The 20,692-nt window shown below is 37.3% G+C and overlaps 1 protein-coding gene across 3 annotated transcripts in view; it reads right to left on the reverse strand.

Annotated features, from left to right (window-relative positions):
- Positions 1-20,692, reverse strand: part of NCOA3 (nuclear receptor coactivator 3) — a 70,555-nt gene that overhangs the window by 39,625 nt on the left and 10,238 nt on the right. For all 3 annotated transcript variants that reach the window (XM_030463408.1, XM_030463406.1, XM_030463407.1), the window contains exon 2: positions 12,057-12,098. The gene's annotated coding sequence lies outside the window, so the exon portion shown is untranslated. The remainder of the gene's footprint in view (positions 1-12,056; positions 12,099-20,692) is intronic.

Raw genomic sequence — 20,692 nt, forward strand, 5'->3', positions numbered from 1 at the left:
ACTAAGGACTACTACATAGGATAAATAAGTGAATGCAGCAGTTGTGGTACACTTCAGATATTCTTCTCTTTCCTTCATCTATTCAGAGATGTGGTCTCTCTACTATTTAAAATTCAGGTTCTGCTTTGAAAGATAGCCAGATAGGTTATACACATCATTGTCCTAAAGGACAAGTGCTATACGCTCAATAAACATCAGAGGAAAGTTAGAGAAATCAAAGCTAATGATGAAATAGGATAGATAAGAGCTTTGCAGAACACATAAAAAAAGCTGAATGTGAATAGGAAGAGAGGGTTATATATTAGCACATGGAATTTCTTTGAGCAATCCTGTTCTGTCATATTACTACCCACAAGACTCCCACCCAAACAACCAATCTCAAACCAGTTTTAAACTGTGTTGGAAATAAATAAGACTCTTCTAAAAAGACTATGAGAAGAAATATCCTGGTCTGCTACTTCAGTACAAATCATAAAGAAAGCTCCTGTTTACTGTTTCTCTGGCCTGAAAAGACTTCAGCCTACAACAGCAGCTAGAAACAACCTGGCTCTTTATGCACAACATTATTAATGAGTGACAACTGTCTGGATAATGCAACCTGCAGTGATTATAAATGCATAAAGTCCTTTCAACTATAGCAGCAATCCCGGTATTTACCACATTTTTCAAGAAGGGCAAAACACAACTCTCAGCAGGAGGACTGCTTCACTGAGATCACACCACTTCGTTCTATCTGAAAAACACTTTGCTTTCTACATAATGTTTCATATACTATAAGGAAAAAATATATATATTCCTTATGCACTGATTCCTGAACTAGTGCCAGAGAAATAAGACTGTGTGTACATACCCACATGCTTAAAAGAATAAACAATTGTGTTTTGTGGACCTCTGATAAATTAATTTCTTAGAAAATATGCATCTCCATATCTAACACAGTTCTTCAAAACGAGATTTATAATCCAGAAACCCAGCCCACTATTGCTGCAAAGGACCAAGAGTTCTCTCATCACTGGAGATCTGCAACATGGATACAGACAGGACAGCCTGAAAACAAACCTATAGAGAAGCAGAGAAAAATCCCCTTATTTCATCCAATTATGAAACACTTGGACTGCAGATAATAAGTTTTGTCACCAAATGAAATAGAAATAGAAGCTGAGAAGAGCAAGGTACAATGACAGTGTTTTAAAAACAAACAAAAATCTATCTTCAGCTACTACAGGTTCACTCATAATTTGTGCCAAGGGACTTAAAGGGGAAGTGGCAAGTTTTAATAGTAGATATCAAGAGCCCAGCTTACCATATAACTCCATGATCAAAGACTGAGAGAAAATATGCCAGCAGAAATTTGAAGCACACAACAGACATACTGACAAGTCTTGGAACATAAACTAATTTTCAGAAGTTTTCAGAAGCTGTGCTCTAGGATTTCCTCTTATCGACTTTCCATCCTTCAGTAAAACATGGCAGTGGGACAGCTAACTCTAGATATCAGAAAGGCTAGATGAAACACCTTACTATGTGCTTCTCTTTAAATTTCTCATTCACAGTTTGGAAATCTTGGGTGGTGGTGGTAGAATTGTAAAAGAGCAGCTCCTAAGCAGCAGATTGTGATTCCCTCCTGAAGAAACTGGGGAAGTATAATCAAATTCCTCTGAATAAATACACAGAATAAATCAATCTAGAAGTCTGTAGTTTGTGGATGGTCATTTAATGCTTTTTAGATACAAGATGCATTGACAGTATCCCTAATTCTCCTTTTTCTGACCATTTTTACTAGAGCAAGGGTTATACAAGTGATTTTCTCGTGGTCAGCAGTTAGGTCTCAATAATATTTTTCAGTAACACTCCCCCCAAAGCAGGATACTTTAATGTTAGAGGATTCACAAATCTGCTGAAAGTATCTTTAGCTTGAGAGTCACTGTTCATTTTTTTGCCAGTTTCCCTCCCACTGCTAGCATATACTGTAATATTTTTAGAGATCACTGATTTCTAATGCTAAAAGGCACGTACACCCAGTATCACCATAATGCGATGATGCAACTGTTCAAGAGAAGCCTTTCAGAGTAATTTAAATGGCACTTCAGAAATCGAGTGACTCTCAGCTCCTAGAAGTTGTTACTCTTCTTTCCTTTAGAAGAGCATTTATTTCATTTCACTGTGATAGGCAATATGATTTGCAGCTTCAGTACAGCTCCACTGTGAAGGCAGACAAACTGCCACAAAACGGACAGTGAGAAACAGACAGGACACACACAGGCGCAGGGAGGACAGAACAAAGAATCACGGGGAGTGAGGAAAAATAAACTATATAATAGCTGCTGCTTGGGAACACTCGCTGGAACAAACAGGGAGGCCACCAACCATCATTACAAGCACATGTTTCTTTTGCAGTTGCAAGGAGAATTGCACACAAGAGGGGGCAGGGTATCTGCTATTAATCATATTATACTCATTGTTCCCTTGATGCGGCTGGCAGTGCTCCAGGAGACTCCCTCAATTCCCAGATATCTCACTGCAGTGAGAACAGCAGCACTGCGAACAGCCCACGCCAAACCTTCACAGTCTTGTCCTACTATGCTAACGCTGCCCTAAATTTAACCCACTGCACTGCTTATTGCACTAATTTTTTAAAAAATTCAAATCAGAGCAGTTGAGGGTTACTCCCCACCATAATCTCTCGTTCGAAAAATGAACACACTGTATAAATCTGATTAAATTATTTGCAAGAACAAGCCACTAGAGATGTGAAAACATCAGACTGAAGTAGTCAGGAATCAAGTTTCTTTGTTGAGGAAGAGTTTTGAATGTTATCTCTAAGTCAGGTGCTGAGTGACTCCTTGATTAAGTGGCACTTAACATTCAGTAAGTTTAATGTTCCAGCAAGAACAGCAGGCCGATACCTGTGCCTGGGAGTGGGGGAGGGAGAAAATGGCAGCTGATGCAGTAAAGTAACCAAGTCAGCTATTCTTTTGTCAGTGAAAAGACAGACATGTTTAAGGGGAAAGAAGAGTGGATTAACTAAATCTCGTATTCATACTTCATCGAAAACGTAATGCTGCTTTAATTTGTCTGGTTTAGCAAAGCTATAGAGGGAAGGTGAATTTTCTCGACCACAGATATTTTTGAAATTTTTTTGTGACCCATTCTGCATAGTATAAAAGTGACAGAAACTTTAATTAGGTCCAGAATTTTTTAGAGTTGCCCTACTTAAATAAAAATTCATAACAATGGCTACCATGGGCCTCTGACACTTTGGAAGTTCGCAATGAAGATCAAGCTGGCAATGAAGTTCAGTTGGCAACGGAGTTCAAGCTGGCAACGAAGTTCAAGCTGGCACGACCGGTCTGCCAGACTGAACAAATGTATTCTTTTGTTTACGGAAGATACAGAATTGAAAAACAGTTGCAGTTCGGTAAATATACATTCAACACACCAACTTACGAACTAAGCGACATTTCTACCTCGGATCTCAGTAAGGAGAAACCACTTAAATCTTTAAGAAAACAACACGTTTATTAAGCTGCAGAGCTCCCTGCAGCCAGCGTGCCTGGTGACTCATCCTCCGCTCCCCACTTGCTAATTAGCCGTGACAGTCAGCATCAATTTGGTGGTTGGTTGGTTTTTTGCTTTTTTTTTGTTTGTTTTGCTTTTAACAATAGAAAAAACATCTTGGAAGTTGAAAAATGGACTTCTACTTGTTTACTGATCAGTTTTAGAAGATGGCTGGCATAAGCAGTACAACGTGTTCCAGCTTTACCGTTAGCTGGACATGCAAACTACTTGCTTGTGCTTGTCCTCCCCCTCCCTTGGAGGGGCTGCATGCGGCACGGCACGATCACAGAGAATAAATACAGGAAAAGGGGGGAAAAAAGCCCTCTGCTCTTGGCAAGGGGAAGGCGTTCCACAAGAACTGCTACAGGGTCAAAAGTTTACGGTGGTTTCAATTTCACCTTTTCGCAACCAATGAGATCGCGGCGGCTCCAGACAGAACCGCGGGCGGCAGCGTGGCCCTTAACTCCTTACGGCCCGGCCCGAGCGGCCCCGCTGGGGGGGCAGCCGGCGTGGGTCGCCACGGTACCCCCCGCAGGAGCAGGCTGAGGCCGAAGAGGTCCTGTCCTTTCCTCTCCTCGCCTTCCCTGCGAGCAATGTCCACAGCAGAGGCCCCCAGCGAGTTGGGCGTTTCTTTGAGTACGGAAATAACAAGGAACATGAGCTGTGCAGAAGACGTACGTCAGTGAGTCAGAAGTTACAAACTGCAGGAGTGGGTCCCTCCTGCCCCCTTTTTAGTTGAAAATCAGGTTAGTAATCTAAGGGGTAAGGCCGATACTAGGCAGTATCAAAGCAGCAGTGAACTATAGAGCTGCAAGTGAGAGCAGCGAGATTGTACTGGCAAACAGGAAAGACCGACCTTGCTAAAGGGGAGGGAGGGGGGGAAGAGAACACCAGCACAGAATTGTCGGAAAGGATTCCGAATGTGCAGTCCAGAGCTGCAGTGATTTACCTTTCTTCTTGTCAAACAAGAAAATGTCATTGCCCTGGCATAGGGATGAGCAGCCCGAAGAGTACTGCTGCCCAATATCCACTCCCCACTGTGCCATTATTAATACTCTGATTCAAGATGTTGACTTCACAATAAGTCATCCCCCAGCTACTCCAAGAAGTATGGACATTCTAGTTGTGACTCTTCGGTACAAAAACCATCAGCTCTTCAGAGTCTGTCACAGGAAAACAAGTAACACTTAGCCAGAGAAGTAGAACATGTTCTGGATAAGAGACATATGTAATAGATTGTCTTGTCTTGTTTTGTCACAGAAAAAGAACATGCACTCATTTCAAGATCACAGAACCAGAGAAGGAACACAGAACAGACTTCTTGTTCCACTGTACCCCCCTATTCTTTATTAATGGTTCCAGCTTCTCTCATCTGATCAGTAGTTCCAGTTTAAAATTTTAATGGAGAGAACTACAACACAAGGTTTCCTGAGTTAAAGCATTACCATTTGCACTGCAGCTTCATCTCAGGAGCTACTGACTCAGTGAATCAGTCCACTGAGTATCCCAAAAATCTGTGCTGGGACCAGCTGTGAGATTGATGAAAATCCTGATGACTGGAAACACTTAATGACAAACTGTGTTTGTGTTTTGGCATCCACGTGATCTTGGAAAGTCAATGTCAACTACACTTATGCATGGAGAGCAACATATTCATCACCTCTTCATTGGCGTTTCAGACAGCAAAGAAAGGGGGCTAAAATATTTTAAGTGAAGATGTGGATGAAGGTTAGTTTGGTGCTGTTGCAATGACAGACAATACAATATGAAGTGGCATGAAGAGAAGTGGATACAGCATGTAATTAAGCAAATTCAGTAGCAAAGTAGGTCTAATGTTCACAGCAGAATCACAGAAAATTAGGGGTTGGCAGGGACCTCAAAAATCATTGAGTCCAACCCCCCTGAGGGGGTAGAGTTAACATAGAGATGTTTAAGTGAATGATTAGCAACTCTAACTTGAGAACAAGTAGAATGGCAAGCCACTGCATACATTGCACAGTAAAAACATGATGTGAAACCATTCCAAAACAGGCAGCAGTCAAGTCAGAAAACACTTCAGCATCTATGGTAGCACACTCAGGTCTCAAACACACTGCAAAAATGACAGGAAACTGAATGTAATTGTGAAGGGGTAAAATGAGCAAATCTGCTGACATTCAGAGGAGGTTTATGCTGAAGATGCCAGTTATAGTAGGACTCAGTTTTCCAAACCCTGAAACCAACCAGCTGGTAGATAGTTCAAGATAATGCACATAACAACCTAAGGGAAAAAAGCACATTAGTCAGGTGGCAGCTCTTACTAATTCACCAGAAAGATGCTATTTGAAAACTGGTAAATTATGTTACCCCAGAACCATAAAAGCTTTCACAGCATTTTGTAATGACGAAAGATACTCTGGTGTTAGGTCTCTGTATAGGTCTCAAGAAAGGATAAAGATACTTTTACAGACAGCTATGCCAGCTGAACATACCACCAATCATCTTTTTGTAACTCAATTCACAAAATAAGTTTGGGGTAAGAAGATAATGGAAAACTTAAAACCAGCTTCAGAAATAATCAGCCACTCAGTTTAAGAGTCACCAATGAAAAAATTGCCAGATGTTGGGCAATGTCATACCACAATTTCTTGAACAGGCACAGGTAGATTCCTTTTTCAGTCTATGTAAATAGGCATAGTAGTAGCTCAATGCAGCTACTGTGAGGTTAAGTTTAATGTCTTGAGAGCTGCTAACAAAATACATCATGTCAGAAAGGTAAATATATGAGAACTTTAGCTGATTGAGATCATATTCTACTACCAAGCTTTTCTACTTTAGTAGAAAAATGGTAAGACATCAGTGAAAACGCTATCAAATACAAGTATTTTCATAGTTTAGCTAGGCTGAAATACAGTTTCACCAATAGACGTTTAAGACTTAATTACATATATAAAAAGCTATTTTACTCTCAGTAAAGAACAGTTTGGTTTTGTTGTTTTACCTTCCCTAAACACAATACCATTTTCAAGAAATTATTTTAAATAGAGATACCATAAATAAATGCCCTTTTTATAAGATGGCCTCATTTTAAAAGAAAATGGATGCTATAAAATTTTACATCAAGTCAGCATGTTACCAAGAAGCTTTTCTGTGTGTTCTGAATTTGATTAATGCAAGCCAAGGTCACTTCCTGAAAGATGCCTACCACTGCAGCTGCAAGCAAACTAGACTCCTCTGAGCTCAAAAGCTGAGGGGGATGGGAAGACAACACTAGAAATTTCTAACACTGTCTCCAAAAATACAGTAATTACAGAACTTGAGCAATATTTAGAAGTGTTTACTAGATCACCACACAAGTAACCTATTAAGTGAAGTCTTGAGCCTGTAGAATCATGTTTTCAAAACAAAAAATATTCACAACCATGCACCAGTACATGTGCAAAAAATTGGTAACTGAGGACCCTTCACTAAACTTCATGCAATTTGCTTTAAAAATATGCATTATTTTTAACTGCGTACATTTTATTATGCAGCTCATGAAGCAGAGAAGAGAGACTGCCCTTGAATTAACAGCATGTCTCAGTCCTCCTGAGACTGTGAGACTCCACCCAATCTACACTGTGTCGTATTCTGAAACCCTTTAGGAAAAACCTATTTCAGGAAAGAAAGCATACGAGCTCTTTGCACAAGTCTACAGCATGCATTTTCCATTTTCTAAAGACTACACCAATTGTTAACAAAACCAATTGGAAATTTGCTGTATTCACCTGTAATTTTAAAGTTATTTTAAAGGTTATTTTGAAAACATGACACATTTGTATTATGGATGTGTCCACACCAATGTAGCTTCTTCCATTCCCAGATACAGTTAAAGCTTAGAGGTCATGAAAATAAGGTTTATATTAAACAAGAGAATACTGTTCTTTGCTTTTTGGGTGTAAAATAAAGATTTGACAATTTGGAGTACCACATGGGGCAAGTAAGGGAGAGAGAAGGAAGGAATGGATTGCTGAAAAACATTTAAAATCACACAGCAGACATTTCCACAAGGGCATCTACAAGGGAAAGGGGCCCCACTGACTTTATTTATGAACACACACACACAATTTAATATACTTCATCTTTAAAACAGCATTGATACACCTCAACATTGCAACTACAGTTTTGCTCCATGACGAAATTAGGAGGAACTAATCAATTAAAGTTTATTTTAATAAACTGGTGCACTAAAAAGAGTATTGCTAGTTTCAGGTGGGCATCTTTGGCTGAAATAGAAAAATACACTAAAGCGTATTATTGCCCATGCAGGCACAGCTACATCTGTGGCTAAGGATGCCTAACATTTTCCATCACACAAGTCTGTTCTAATTCTTTAATGACTATCTCACACACCCCTCAGAACTACTTTTGGTGAAAGACTTGGACAAAATTGATTCAGACATTTAAAAACAATGGAGAATTCAGTTGAATAAAATATAAACTTTTATTCAGTCAGAGAAGTTAAAGCTTTAGAAGAGAAGCTGATCAAATCTCTGAACAAGCTAAACTTCATCTTGCTCCTCCAATGAAGGTATCTGCAAGGACAGTAAGTGCTTTAAAGTCTTTGAACATGCTCAGTTCTCTCCTAAACCACTTGCCAAGACCCTCAAAGCATTTTATCTAACCAAGTAAGCTTTGTTTCTGCACAGCTCCTCTGTGCTGACAGGACAGAACATGCTTTATCACCGTATTATAAAGACCAAGAGCAGCTTCTCTATAAACCTGCCAGCTCTGAAGCAGTTAAAGTGCCTGGCAGCACAGTAGCTAGTGAACAAGAACATTTTTCTAGGTTATACTGCCCCACCCATACACAGCATCCACAAAACATGAGGCAGCAGTGGGATCAAGGGCTTAGCAAAGGCCACCCTTCCCTCACCCCCAGTTCAAATCGCAGATGGGGGGGTGGAGGGGTGGGGTGTCTTGGTCAGGACTGCTAAAATATGCTCTTGCCCCTCCAGTGTCTGGGCCATGGAGAAAGTACCCTCAGTCTGGTGACCAAAGTGCTGTCAATCTAACTCTGTGGGATCCCAAATGACAACCTTGCTGGCAAACAGCAGAAGTTTCCTCACAGCAATTACACTATTCTTTCCATATGCTTTTAAAAAGGTATATAGAAAGTTCACTGAAAATACTGAGGCTGTGAGGTCATCCAAAATACTGAAAATATTGTTTTCAACTCCCGCTCTCAACACTTCTTCCTTCAACCCTTATTGTGCGTAATGAATTAAGCACATTGCTATGTAGCTGCTTTTTTAGACTGTGCAACTGGCACCCATCAGTTCACAAAAAAGCATACTACAGAATACTCATGTCTGCTCTATCATTTCCAAAGTGCATCACTGTTTCCATGGCCGTGTTTGCTGTACTATGCACTGACAGATAATGGTGATAAATGGAGAGGTTAAATCTGTCAAGGACCTGTATCCTAACTTGGTCTTTGCCCAGAATGGATAGGGGAGTTTCAGTGAGTGATTTTTCCTATGAAGAGCAAACAACACTGATATGTATGCGTCTTGATTATGACGGATTGCAACTTCCATTTAATAATATTCATTTAGAGCAGAATTTAAACTGGTATTTAAATCACTGATTTAATTGTTGGAAATATTTACACCCATCAATAAGGAGAGGCACATGAGAGGGAAGAGTATGGTCCATAAATCACGTTGACTTGCCTGAGGCACATATTGCTAGTCAGTAGATGCAGTATTTATGGACATTTATTCATGTGTTTGCACAAGAATTAAGCTATGGAATTAATGGCAGTAAATATATTCTACACTTTAAGACAACTAATGTTAGTCAAAGCTCTGGATAACTTACAATTTTTAAAATGTAGATCTGCATTTTGAAAAAGTGTTTTGAGTGCTATGAGGAGAGGTCAGAGGGGAAGACAGCTATCCACTAGGATTTTCCATAATACATAGGCACAAACCGCCTTCAATGGGAGTTAAATGCCTGGTGTGCTAGAATGCTTCTGAGAACTCCACTTGCTCTCTCTTCTCATCAGGCTACTTACATTATTTTTTTAAACTTTATTGAAAAACATATATTCTCCGTGCTGTTAAAATTTGATCTTGTTATCCTCTGATCTAATAGTAATAAAAAGCCTGTTAAGCAGCAGAACACTCAATGCCATCAGATTTTTTTTATCCAAACTTCTATATTCTTTACAAAAAATTTCCATTGCATAAAGACCTTATGATTCTAGTTTTTCTGATGTTCTGTTAATAAGGCAATACCTTCACTTTTACTAAAAATACTTTGTTCAACAAATCTGACACTAAGCTCCCTATGATTCCTGAAGCAGGCAGAAAATCAGTTTTGCTCATGGAAATTTTTATACAAATAACACTTTTCAAACACTGATGTTTATCTGCAGAACTCTCCAAAATGACACTACCATCATTAGCATAGAAATTCCATGTAATTTTAGGAAGATTTGCAGACACTTTGGAAGTTAGTACAAGAGGTCAGTGATTGCCAGAACAGAAACAGAAAAAGGGTTCACATCCTTCCCCTTTATGTGCCAAAAACATTTGTAGTGTTTTGTTTCAGATCTAGTTGCTTCCTTATTTGTAGATAAATGGCTAAGCAGTTGTACAGTTTCAAACGTTAGGAAGAAATTTTACGATTTTTTTTTATATAGTGCACTGGAGGAAATGCCAAGACAGAGCTGTCAAATTTTTTTAATTATTTTTCTTTCTTGCATTGTATCTTTAGTTCCCATACAAGTAGACTGACTGAATTGTATCTTACATACAATAAAACCCTGGGCTGGGGAACCATTGTTTGAGCATTTGTCTGCCAAAGAAATATACAAGATACATCTATCATGATTTATACAACTCATGTTCTCTTTTACCAGATCTTCAGGTAATTCTGCAGCTTAATTCAAAGTTTAACTTGATGTTGAGCTTCAAGTCAGTGTTCAGCCACACCTCTGCACTGGTATCTTTTTATATTTGCATCTGATAAGCATATAAAACATGGTAGCCAAATGATGAGCACCAATCATGCACTTGTCTTACAGCTGGCATGTATCAGCTATAGTGTAGTTTTAGTTTAAGTACCCTACAGCCAGCAATGTATATTCTAGGCCCCTGTCAAAATTACTAGGACAAAATTTACTAATCTCTAGGCATGGTGTAATTTTAATATTTTCTTTTCAAAGTCTGCTAAGCATTTTTAGTATACCTAACAGTCCATTTAAAGTTCAGAAAGCTGTAGAACCTTACTTACACTTGAGCTTTCACCAGTAGGAATCTTACTTTCTTACTTTCTCAGATTCTCATATGAATGAAGCCTATAAATAAGTGTACACACAATAAGAGGATAAACACAGCATAGTGGAGGAGAAACAAAAGAAAATAGTGAACCAAATATAAGTCTGATGTCATTAATTCTGTCATACAGAATAAAAATGCTGTGATTTAGGGTTTTTTCATTGCAAGTAGATTTATGACAGACAATATGCCAAGACAAGAGTCTTTATTGAGTCAAGAGCAAAAGTTATTTATCCCTTCTCTCCACCACATACTAGTTACCTCTGTCATCTGTCTGCAAATCATTGCTTAGGAATTGAAATATTTTAATGAGCACAGCTATCTGAAACAAAATGTTATTTTCTGAGCTTTGAAGACATCATGCTCCAAAGGTTTTCCTTCCACTGTCTCTTTCCATTTTCTTCATTTTGCTTTAATCTTACTTTATTCTAACCAAGTCTTGAAGTTGAAACCATTTGAAGTTTATTTCAGGGCACCTGATAAACTGCAGAGCAAAGAGGTTGATCACCAAAACCCTACTGAATAGAATGTCTAGAAAAGTTATTTGTTTCAGTGTTCTCCAGCAATGAGACTGCCCTCCAGGTATAGAGCTTGACACACTAATCTATTTTAGTATAAAGGCTAAAGTGGCCACCCTAAAAGTTATGACAAAAACCAACTAACAAAACCCAAAACCCACCAGTAATTTGCTAATTACTGGAAAGCTTGCTAGCTTTCCACTCTGAACAAAACAGCTTTATCTAAAGAATCCCATTTCATCACCATTGTTTAAAAAAAACTTTTCTCAGCAAAGTATTTACATCATTGGTTTCCTCAGAAAACTAGTTAGAGACACAGAGAATTAAAAACTAAAGGCAGATATATACAGACATATACATACATCTAGTAAGATGCTACCACTCCATCCCACAATTTAAGAGCAACATCCTTTAATGACCCAAGTATCCCCCAAAAGTCTATTAACATGATATACTATTATTCATACCAAGGCCACATCATACCATGCATTTCCCAAAGTGGAGCAGAACAAACGATATACACCTTTAATATGGAACATAAAAATACCTTTATTTTCCTACCATAATTGAAATTACATTATTTCTTTTCCTTTGCCCTTAAATATCAGTGTGTTCTCTGGATCAATTTTAATAAATCAGAGTAGTTCTGGACAATTAAGTGAAACAGAAGACTTACCTAACACAGTGTTCTGTCTCCAGCAGAAATTAGTAGGAATGCCTAAAAAGAAAAGGTAAGGATATTAACTTTTCAGCATACTCTCAAACTTCACAAGTTCGAGATTTTTCTTGTTCAAAAGGACTGAGTTCTCCAGAAGCTGGATTTCTCTTCTATGCAGAAGAGGTTGGGTTTTTTTTTTAACCCATTAATACAACAAAAATACTCTTATATTGTTGTTTCTGTTGTTTCTGTAGTTTCTGTAGTTGAGCTCTACACTACATTAAAGTATCTTTTTCTTATTTTTAACTCTGCCATGTGATAATAAGGAGGAGAAAAAATTAAATGACTGAAGAGGAAACACTTTCTTCCTGTTGTTTTTCCATGACACTTGTGGTTATTTTGTATAGATCAGGCTTGAACTGTCTAGCAAATAGCAGAGTAGTGCTGACAAATTTTGTTTTTCATTAAAAAAATTTAGCATTGATCTTTTAAAATAATACAGATCAAGTCCATAGAATTTTATTTTTTTTTACTGAGTGGAAATAGAAAGCCTGCTTCTTAAGTACATCACTAGACAACAACAAAAGCATCACTCAGAATAAGGAGAAGTCTCCTAAATCCAAGTGCTAGGGATACATACAGCCACTCACCCAGAAGCAAAAGTTCCCTTAAACAGCCATGGTTTCTTTTTCAATTACCACCCTGACACTGACTGTAATCATTACCTGTAGCTACCAATTTACATTCTTAAAGGACTCTCAGAACAAGTAGTAGTAGACAGATGTTTTCCATAAGAGTTTACCAAATCTTCATGCAATAAGTTTTGCAGGATATTTTTAGATCAGACTTATATCTATAAAGTAATTAGCAAACTTAATTGGTAAGTCTATAAATTAATTTACAATAACCAGAATAAAGATCTAAAACTAAGATCAAAGAATAGTGGAAACTTCCGTAAGGCTGTAGTAACATGCTCCATATTGAGAATACCCGACCTATCACACTGGCTTCATCTAAAGACCAACTAAACATCACAAGTTTGTTTTAGGCTTTGACAACAAACACATTTCAGTTGTCTTATATCTTCAGCATTTTTTTTTCCCTAAAGGTAAAATATAATCTTAGTAAGACTTGGAAATCCCATCTCCATGCTTGAATTTTGCATCAAATTTCTTAAGTAACATTTAGATGAGATATCCAAAATGTAAACAAAGCAATGACAGCAACTTTCTTTCACAATACACAGCTTATTTCAATACTTTTAATCAGGGTGAAACCAACTAAACAATACACAATTCACAATACAATCCTTGTAAAAGCTGGAAAAGATATTAAGGTTCATGTCAAGTTCAGCATGCTCTATTTTTAACTTCACTGAAGTCCCTCCTCATTAGCAGTAACTTAATGTTTGAGAAAGGATTAGGAGTAGCTAGGAAGTTAGTTTGATATAATACATTTTTAGGCCAACAAATAATTCAATTAAAGTTACTCAAATGTACCAGTAACTGTAATCTCCCACTGCTACAGTACACCAAAGGCTTACTGATTTATTTAGAAAGTAGTAACTAAATGCTCACTTTTTTTTCATAATCAGTGTGTGCTTCATTAAGCATAAGTTTCATTCCTAAATAAATTTTAAAAAAAACAAACCCCACAAAACATAAAATTCTGGACCCCCTCTTTGCTCTGGCTCACAAAGAAATGTAGTCTTCACATCCTTATAGTTTGACACAAATAGAACAAATCCTTTAGCATACCTTTCTAATAGTGAAATCCAGGACATTGCTGCAAGACCTGCTGCAGATGATTTTTAAAGCATTTTACAGGATGAAACCAACCCCTACAATCCCAGGAGCCACTTACTAGGGAAAAGAAAAGTTTACATAATAGTTAACTGAAAGACAACGGCTTTGAAAACAAGCCCAATACTTCTGCATTTCAAGGATGCTAAGGAACAGGGAAGAGGCATGAGCATCTGCTTGTCTTTAGGAGAGATAAGATTAACTGGTTCTGAGAACTCCTGGATGTGTGAGCACCCATATCACATGACAGATTGCCTTGTCTGAAGGCCATAAATCCTTGAACTAGTCTGGGGCATTAAAATAAATTAATAAATAAATCTGTTTTTCCTAGAGATAGTTAGCACTAGCAGAGATCATGACACTTTTTATATGCATTTAGCAGATACTGAAATCTTTTAGATGAACAAACTTTCAAAACAGTGACTTAGTGGCCATCATTATTTTACTACACATAAGCAGTAACTTACTTTCTCAGAGAGGATTAAACTAACTTTCTGCTCTGTCATGGTAAATTGTTACTAATATTGAACTCAACAGTTAAAAGATGACAATAGTATCTTTGTATCTAGAGCAATAGAAAAGTGTTGTTGTAAACTTTAGCTGGAGACAGTTTAGTCATATCTGGATATATGGTAGCAAAGCCAAGATGAACAATTTATCCCAAATGGAAAATAACTAAAACATCTTAATTCTAGAAGCTGTATTATTGGCTTATCTAAAATTATTAAAGCACTTAAGTATTCTTTGTTTTATCTGACTCTTGATCTGTGCTTTGTCCTTCTGTTCCTCTAGCTTTTTGACAGAGATACAATCTAGAACTGCAAGCATTCAGTGCATGGAGTGAAGCAGATTGAAGATAATGCCACATTCTAGCAGACTTTTTCAAAAAATTCCTGTTGCAATTTTCCTCCTTGCAAGGAGAAAAGAACAGCTCAGATAGTTGCCAGTGAAGAAATGTAAGTTGATTATAAATACAGGTAAAGAGCTTTGTACCTTAGGCTTATTGCAGACTTGTTGCAAAAAAGTGCCAGTGGTACAATTTTTCTGCAAAGCTGTTTTGGCCAGGTCTACTCATGTATCCTCTCATAAGAGTTAATGTTTTTATCACAGAATTATAGAATGGCTAGGGTTGGAAGGGACCTTAAATATTATCTATTCTGCAAAACATGTTTACGATATTGTCTTATGTAGCAAATCTTAATGCAAATTCCCCCAGCTACGAAAACACTAGAAATAAACTGGTAGTGGCCAGTCATGTAATAAGAACTTAAGCAACTGCTTAATTGTGCTACATGCCTCCTCAGGTTCTTGACAGGAATACTGAAATGCATAAGGACTTCCTATGCAAGTATAAAGAAAAAAGTCAGGGCAGTTTCTGAAATCCCCAGTTCAGAGGCCTCTAATTTAGCATAAATATGCTAAAAATGCTACCTTAACTTACTAGGCAAGTTATAACCAGCTGCTTTTCAGCTGTTTTCATTTGTGGTGTTTTGTGGGTGGGGTTTTTTTTTTTTCTAGACAAACCAATAGCCCTAGCTGTATCCTGGTTTCAACTGATGCAGCTAAAGTCTCTCCAGGGCTGTTAGTTCTTTTCTTTTTCCACTGCTCATGCCATGGAGTCAGTGTAACTGTAAAAGAGAAATATTCTATCTCATGCACAGGTGTTAGGTTTTTGGTGGTGGTTTTTTTTGTTGTTGTTGTTGCTGTTGTTTTGGTTTGTTGTTTTTTTTTTTTTTGTTAACAGGGTGTTTTGGTGGTGGTGGTTTTAGCAACAGCATATTAAAATCTTTTCTACATTAATCAATGTGTGGTAAAGTGCCTTGCTAAATTTATTTGGGGAGGAAGAAAAGACTGGCAGATTTACAAGTTTTTAATTATTAAAAAAAATAGGGTGCAGCTACAGGAAAGCACACAACCTTTGCTCAAAATATTACACTTGAAAGTTGAAATAGCCTTGCTACTGCAAGGAAAAACAACCACATTTGAAGTGGCTGAGCAACTAGTTTAGTTAAACTTCAATCTATTTAGGCTATAGTCACTTGGAATAGTACATTGCACTGTCTAAGATATTAGCTCCCATGTTTTTGTTAAAAGGTATTAGCTGGCTGCATCCTCAGAAAATCTGTGAAAACAGTTCTTAAATAGGAATAATATACCGTAAAATACCACAACAAATACCAACAAAGGACTAGGGCTGACCCACAAGTCTAACCAGTACAGTTTCAGAAAAATCTCTGCAGTGAAATGCAAATCATGAGATGCAAATCCGATTTTTCTCTTACGCAGATAATAGGTATCTGCTTTACAATGGTTTCTTTTAATGAAATTTGCATGAATATGCCTTAGGTAGTTTTGAAGTTACCTTTTACCAGCAGGGTAGACAAGATGTTGCCATGATGTTGCATTTAGCAAGAATTTAGTTTACGATCTGGATAAGCTTACCATGGAGCACAACACAGGTTCACAGAGCAGTCCTACAAAATAGCACAGACAGCTTTGGGGTAATTAGCCTGTACCTCAAGACTGCAAGCATGTCCCTGTTAATTAGTGATGCAGATACCAACCCTGTGGCTCAAATTATCTCAGTAAATACTTCCCCATGTGCAGTTTCTTAGTTGCCTGTGTAAGTCTTCTTATTTTATAGACAAGAAAGTGCTTGCATATGCCACTACTTCGTAGCATGTGGAAATGAGTTGTGCATTGTGCCCTGGAAACCTGTGTTTTGTGGCAGAGGTGAAAGCAGTTCTCTTGCTATGGACTCACACTATATAGCATGAGAATAATTACTTCATCCATTGCTAATGTGTGCTAAAATTTTAACAGATTGCTTACTGTTAAGTAAGCATAAGATTATGATGGTCCAGGCTGTTTTACTGAGAGAAGGAGACCAAATTACTAACCCTATATCTTTCAAGTTTGCATTCTCTTCTTAAATACATGTATATCCTGTTAATCTAGAAATAGAAGCACCAGCTCATTTATCCTTTCTGTGTAGTACTCGTAGTACTCCAACAGTAGAGTTCCTTTGGTTCTGTGGACAATTACTATTGAACTTACTTGTATAAAAATTCCAACCATTGTCAATTCTTAAAGGTCTCACAGGCAAGAATTATTTAAAGTTGGGCAACTAAAATTAGTCCAGTTCTAGAGAATGGCACCCAAATCTAGATCATGCTATAGGAAGTGACTCCTAGTCCACAACTCCAGGGATGTTAACAGAAATTATTCTGGGGACAGCTCTGTCAAGTATTTCTTAGTATGATATATGAAAAACATGCAATTGGGAAATAATATTCCCCAAACCTACAAATTACTCAGAAATTAAAAAGCAACAGGAGTAGGGTGGGGTGGACAACACATACCAGCCAATACAGGCTTTTAAACAAAGCTAGAAGAATTTGCTCTGTTGAGTCTAAAAAGAAATAGGATAGATTAAATTGCTGTCTCAATACTTTTCAGTTCTCAAAACAAAAGATTACCAGCTCTTGAAATAGGTTCCCTATGTAGTCAGACATAACATTAACTGCTGAATCTGATGGCTGCTTCTGTTGCTATAATACTATTTTAGTCCATTAAATGATGCAAGAGGAAAGAAGAAAAGCAAGTTTAAACCCAAAAAGGAAAATCTATAAAACAAAAAGCCACAAGGTAGTTTTTTACTGTCAGGTATCTATCCAAACCAAGGAAACAGCACTTTGTAATTCTAATTAAGTTTAATTTAGTAGATTGAATTTTATGTATGCAGTATAAAGAACTGCTTGTAACCTCAGACATAAGATCAACTTCATAAATAACCCCTTCCCTAGCCTTACCTCTGAATCACTGTGCATTAGATTGAAAATACTGCTAAGTGCATTTGACATTCTCTAACTACATCCTCAAAGATTTAGATGCAAGAATGCATCTGCATGTCTCATAAAAGAACCCCTTGTGTATAAGAAGAGCTGAATTCTCAACTCAGCATAAGTTTTCACCATCTTGTCTATATTTTCTCCAGCATAGGCAGTCACTTTTGCATCACAAACTTCAGGCTTCTTTACCAATTACTATTCAAGTTCTTCAGCTTCTATAGGTTCTATTTTTTGTTTTGCTTTTAAATAATTTTCATGCCATTGATACTAGTTTACTTATAATTTATATTTCAACTAAAATCCACCCCTCAGTGATTCTAAGAGTCTTCAAATACCTGACAACTGAATATACAGAGTAATTAAAGAGAATCTTCTTTCCCTCAACCCAAGAATAAAATAATCCTTTGCATCCCTATTGTTGCTTTCTCAAAACAAATTATCATTTTCTGAATTGTTTGGTGTAGATATTTTGCTTAAGCAGCAAGCACTCCAGGCTACAAGTGATGAGTGACCTTGAGATAGCTCTTAGAAGGCAGTTGCCATAGTAACACCACCACAAATGTGGTACATCCTCAGCTGACACGACCAATCTGGTGCAACAGATCCATAATAAGCACATCTATCCTGTATTAGTGACTCAATTTTTAAGAAGGAAGTTACTAGATTTTTTTATTTTAAAACAATTATTTCAATAGCTTCTTGTGTTGTTATAGACACTGGATGCTCTGAATAAATACAAGTGAATAAGACTAAATAAGTGCACATCATACAAGAGTCAAAGAATGCTAAAATAATGCACTACTGAGAGTTGAAGCTACTCAGTGTGTTCATCCTGAGAGTAGTCTTTGGTCCAGGAAATGAGTCTACTGAAGAACACTTGCAATAGCACATAACTAAGTTTTTTGTCTTTTCTCAGATTCTCTAATAGAAATAAACTCTATAGAGCCATAGAGCCCTTCAGTGTCAAATATAACACAAAATGCAGGCACAGTGGATTATATTTGCAAGCCAGAATATTCTGTCTCACCTTTGCAACCTCATCACCTTGAATAAACTTTAAACCAACTTGGCACTATGGAATAGTGTGACCCTGAAGGATTTTTCTCTACATTCTACGCTATTAGTTCTTCTGAGCACTGGAAGAGGTAGAAAAAGCTGAATCATTACTGAAATGTCAATAAAAATGAAACCTCTAGAATTGAAGAGTGCTAGTTAACAGAAATGTTCAGTAGAATCATTTCTGTTTAAAGGCAAAGGATTAATGATTGGATCAGACAATTAAATGTAACTACCTAGCAGTCAGACATTGAAGTTTACCTTAAAACTAAAAGTGCAGTTTAAAGAGCCATCTTAAACTCAGACCAGCAGAAGAAGACAATCAGGTAAGTTTTCAGTTTGTTGATGGTCAAGAGATTCTATTATGATGAAAATATTTCTGCATTCTAACTGTAGAAATGTAGAAACAGGACTGCTCTGTCTCAAAGTCAGCTTCCTGCATATAAGAGATTTCCCTCATAATAACAGAAAACTTTTGTTTTCCACAGCCACAGAAACTGTGTGTCAACTAAGAGTTAACTCCAGCTGGAAGTGAAGTCACACACTTTAAAACAGGATTTTGGACACCAACCTAAAGAGTCTGGTCCACTGTTAATTCAGTCAGTCAAGTACCTGACCTGAAACCTAGCTGAGAAGCTCCTTCATCCATAACTGTAACCTAAAGCTAGACAGAAAACAGGAAGAAAATACATAGATAATACTAAACAAACGTTCAATAGTTCTCTAAATTTAAAAAAAAATAGTATTTCGGCAACTGTGTATTCTATTGCAATTATTAATCAAAAGGGTTCTGCTGTGTTGATTGGGGAGGTCTGGAGGCAGCCACCTTGACTCAAAGTAGTTATAAAGCCATGCTTTCTACTTTCATAGCTTGTGAAGTTCCAGGTAAGATGACTATATTCTAGACTGACCCGTGTCCTATCAATCTATGTACAAGCAGTGACAGATTGCTTTTTAAAAGGTGTTCATATAAACATTGAATATGTTTCTGTTTAGCAATAGCTTCCTACAGTAAACATACTTTTATCAGAGTACAATAATTTGTCTTCAGCTCTGCACATAGCTGTTTATTTTGGCCTATCTGTACAGGTTAACTGTGGAAACTACATAGACTTAGACAAAACAGGCACTCATAGTATAAGACACAGCCATACACAAAATCTATTCTGTACCATCCTACCCTTTGGCTTTTGCCTCCATAAAAACAAAACTAACCAAACCTCCATACAAAAAAACCACAGAACACATTAACCTTGATTTTGTGTAAATGAAAGTTAGAATTTAAGTGGCACTACAGATTATTAAGCACCGATTCTACCAGCACTGCCAATTATATCAATCTACTCCACACGTTCATATGGAAGTATTACCAGCTATTAAAGATCTTTACTCTCCTTAGTCCTTAACCTCAATCTAGAAACCATTAAGGCCCTTACCACCTATGAAGGACCACTAATTATAACAGGCACAGCAAAATCAAACAAGTTTTTCATAATGAAAACTAGGATATTCTAATCCTACAGTCCTGTTTAAAATCCTTCAACCCTAGACCAAATAGCACAGGGCTGATCTAAGTCTCAACAGAAATTATTTTAAAGATTAATTTTACCCCAAAACAGAACTATTGCAATACCCCATTCAGTAAATTACTCTGCTCAGCAATATGTGTATGTGCTGTGCTAGTAACAAACACATTAAATGCTTGCAGGTTTTCAACATGAGTTTTCAGGACAGCACTCAATATAACTACATAATCCCTACTGACTTCTGTGAAGTTAGTTTTCCCATGCAGATACAACATGTATGCAACTACCAGTAATAATACATAATTACTATCTCCATCAACTCTTTCTAATCACATCTTCCAGGCAGACAAGGGTGCTAAATTTCTTCTTCACTTGAGTACCATTTGAGTCTCTCTTCTGCAATAGATTTGTTTCAGGGA

Source organism: Calypte anna, chromosome 20 (genome assembly GCF_003957555.1).
Source record: "Calypte anna isolate BGI_N300 chromosome 20, bCalAnn1_v1.p, whole genome shotgun sequence".
Taxonomy (NCBI): Eukaryota; Metazoa; Chordata; class Aves; order Apodiformes; family Trochilidae; genus Calypte; species Calypte anna.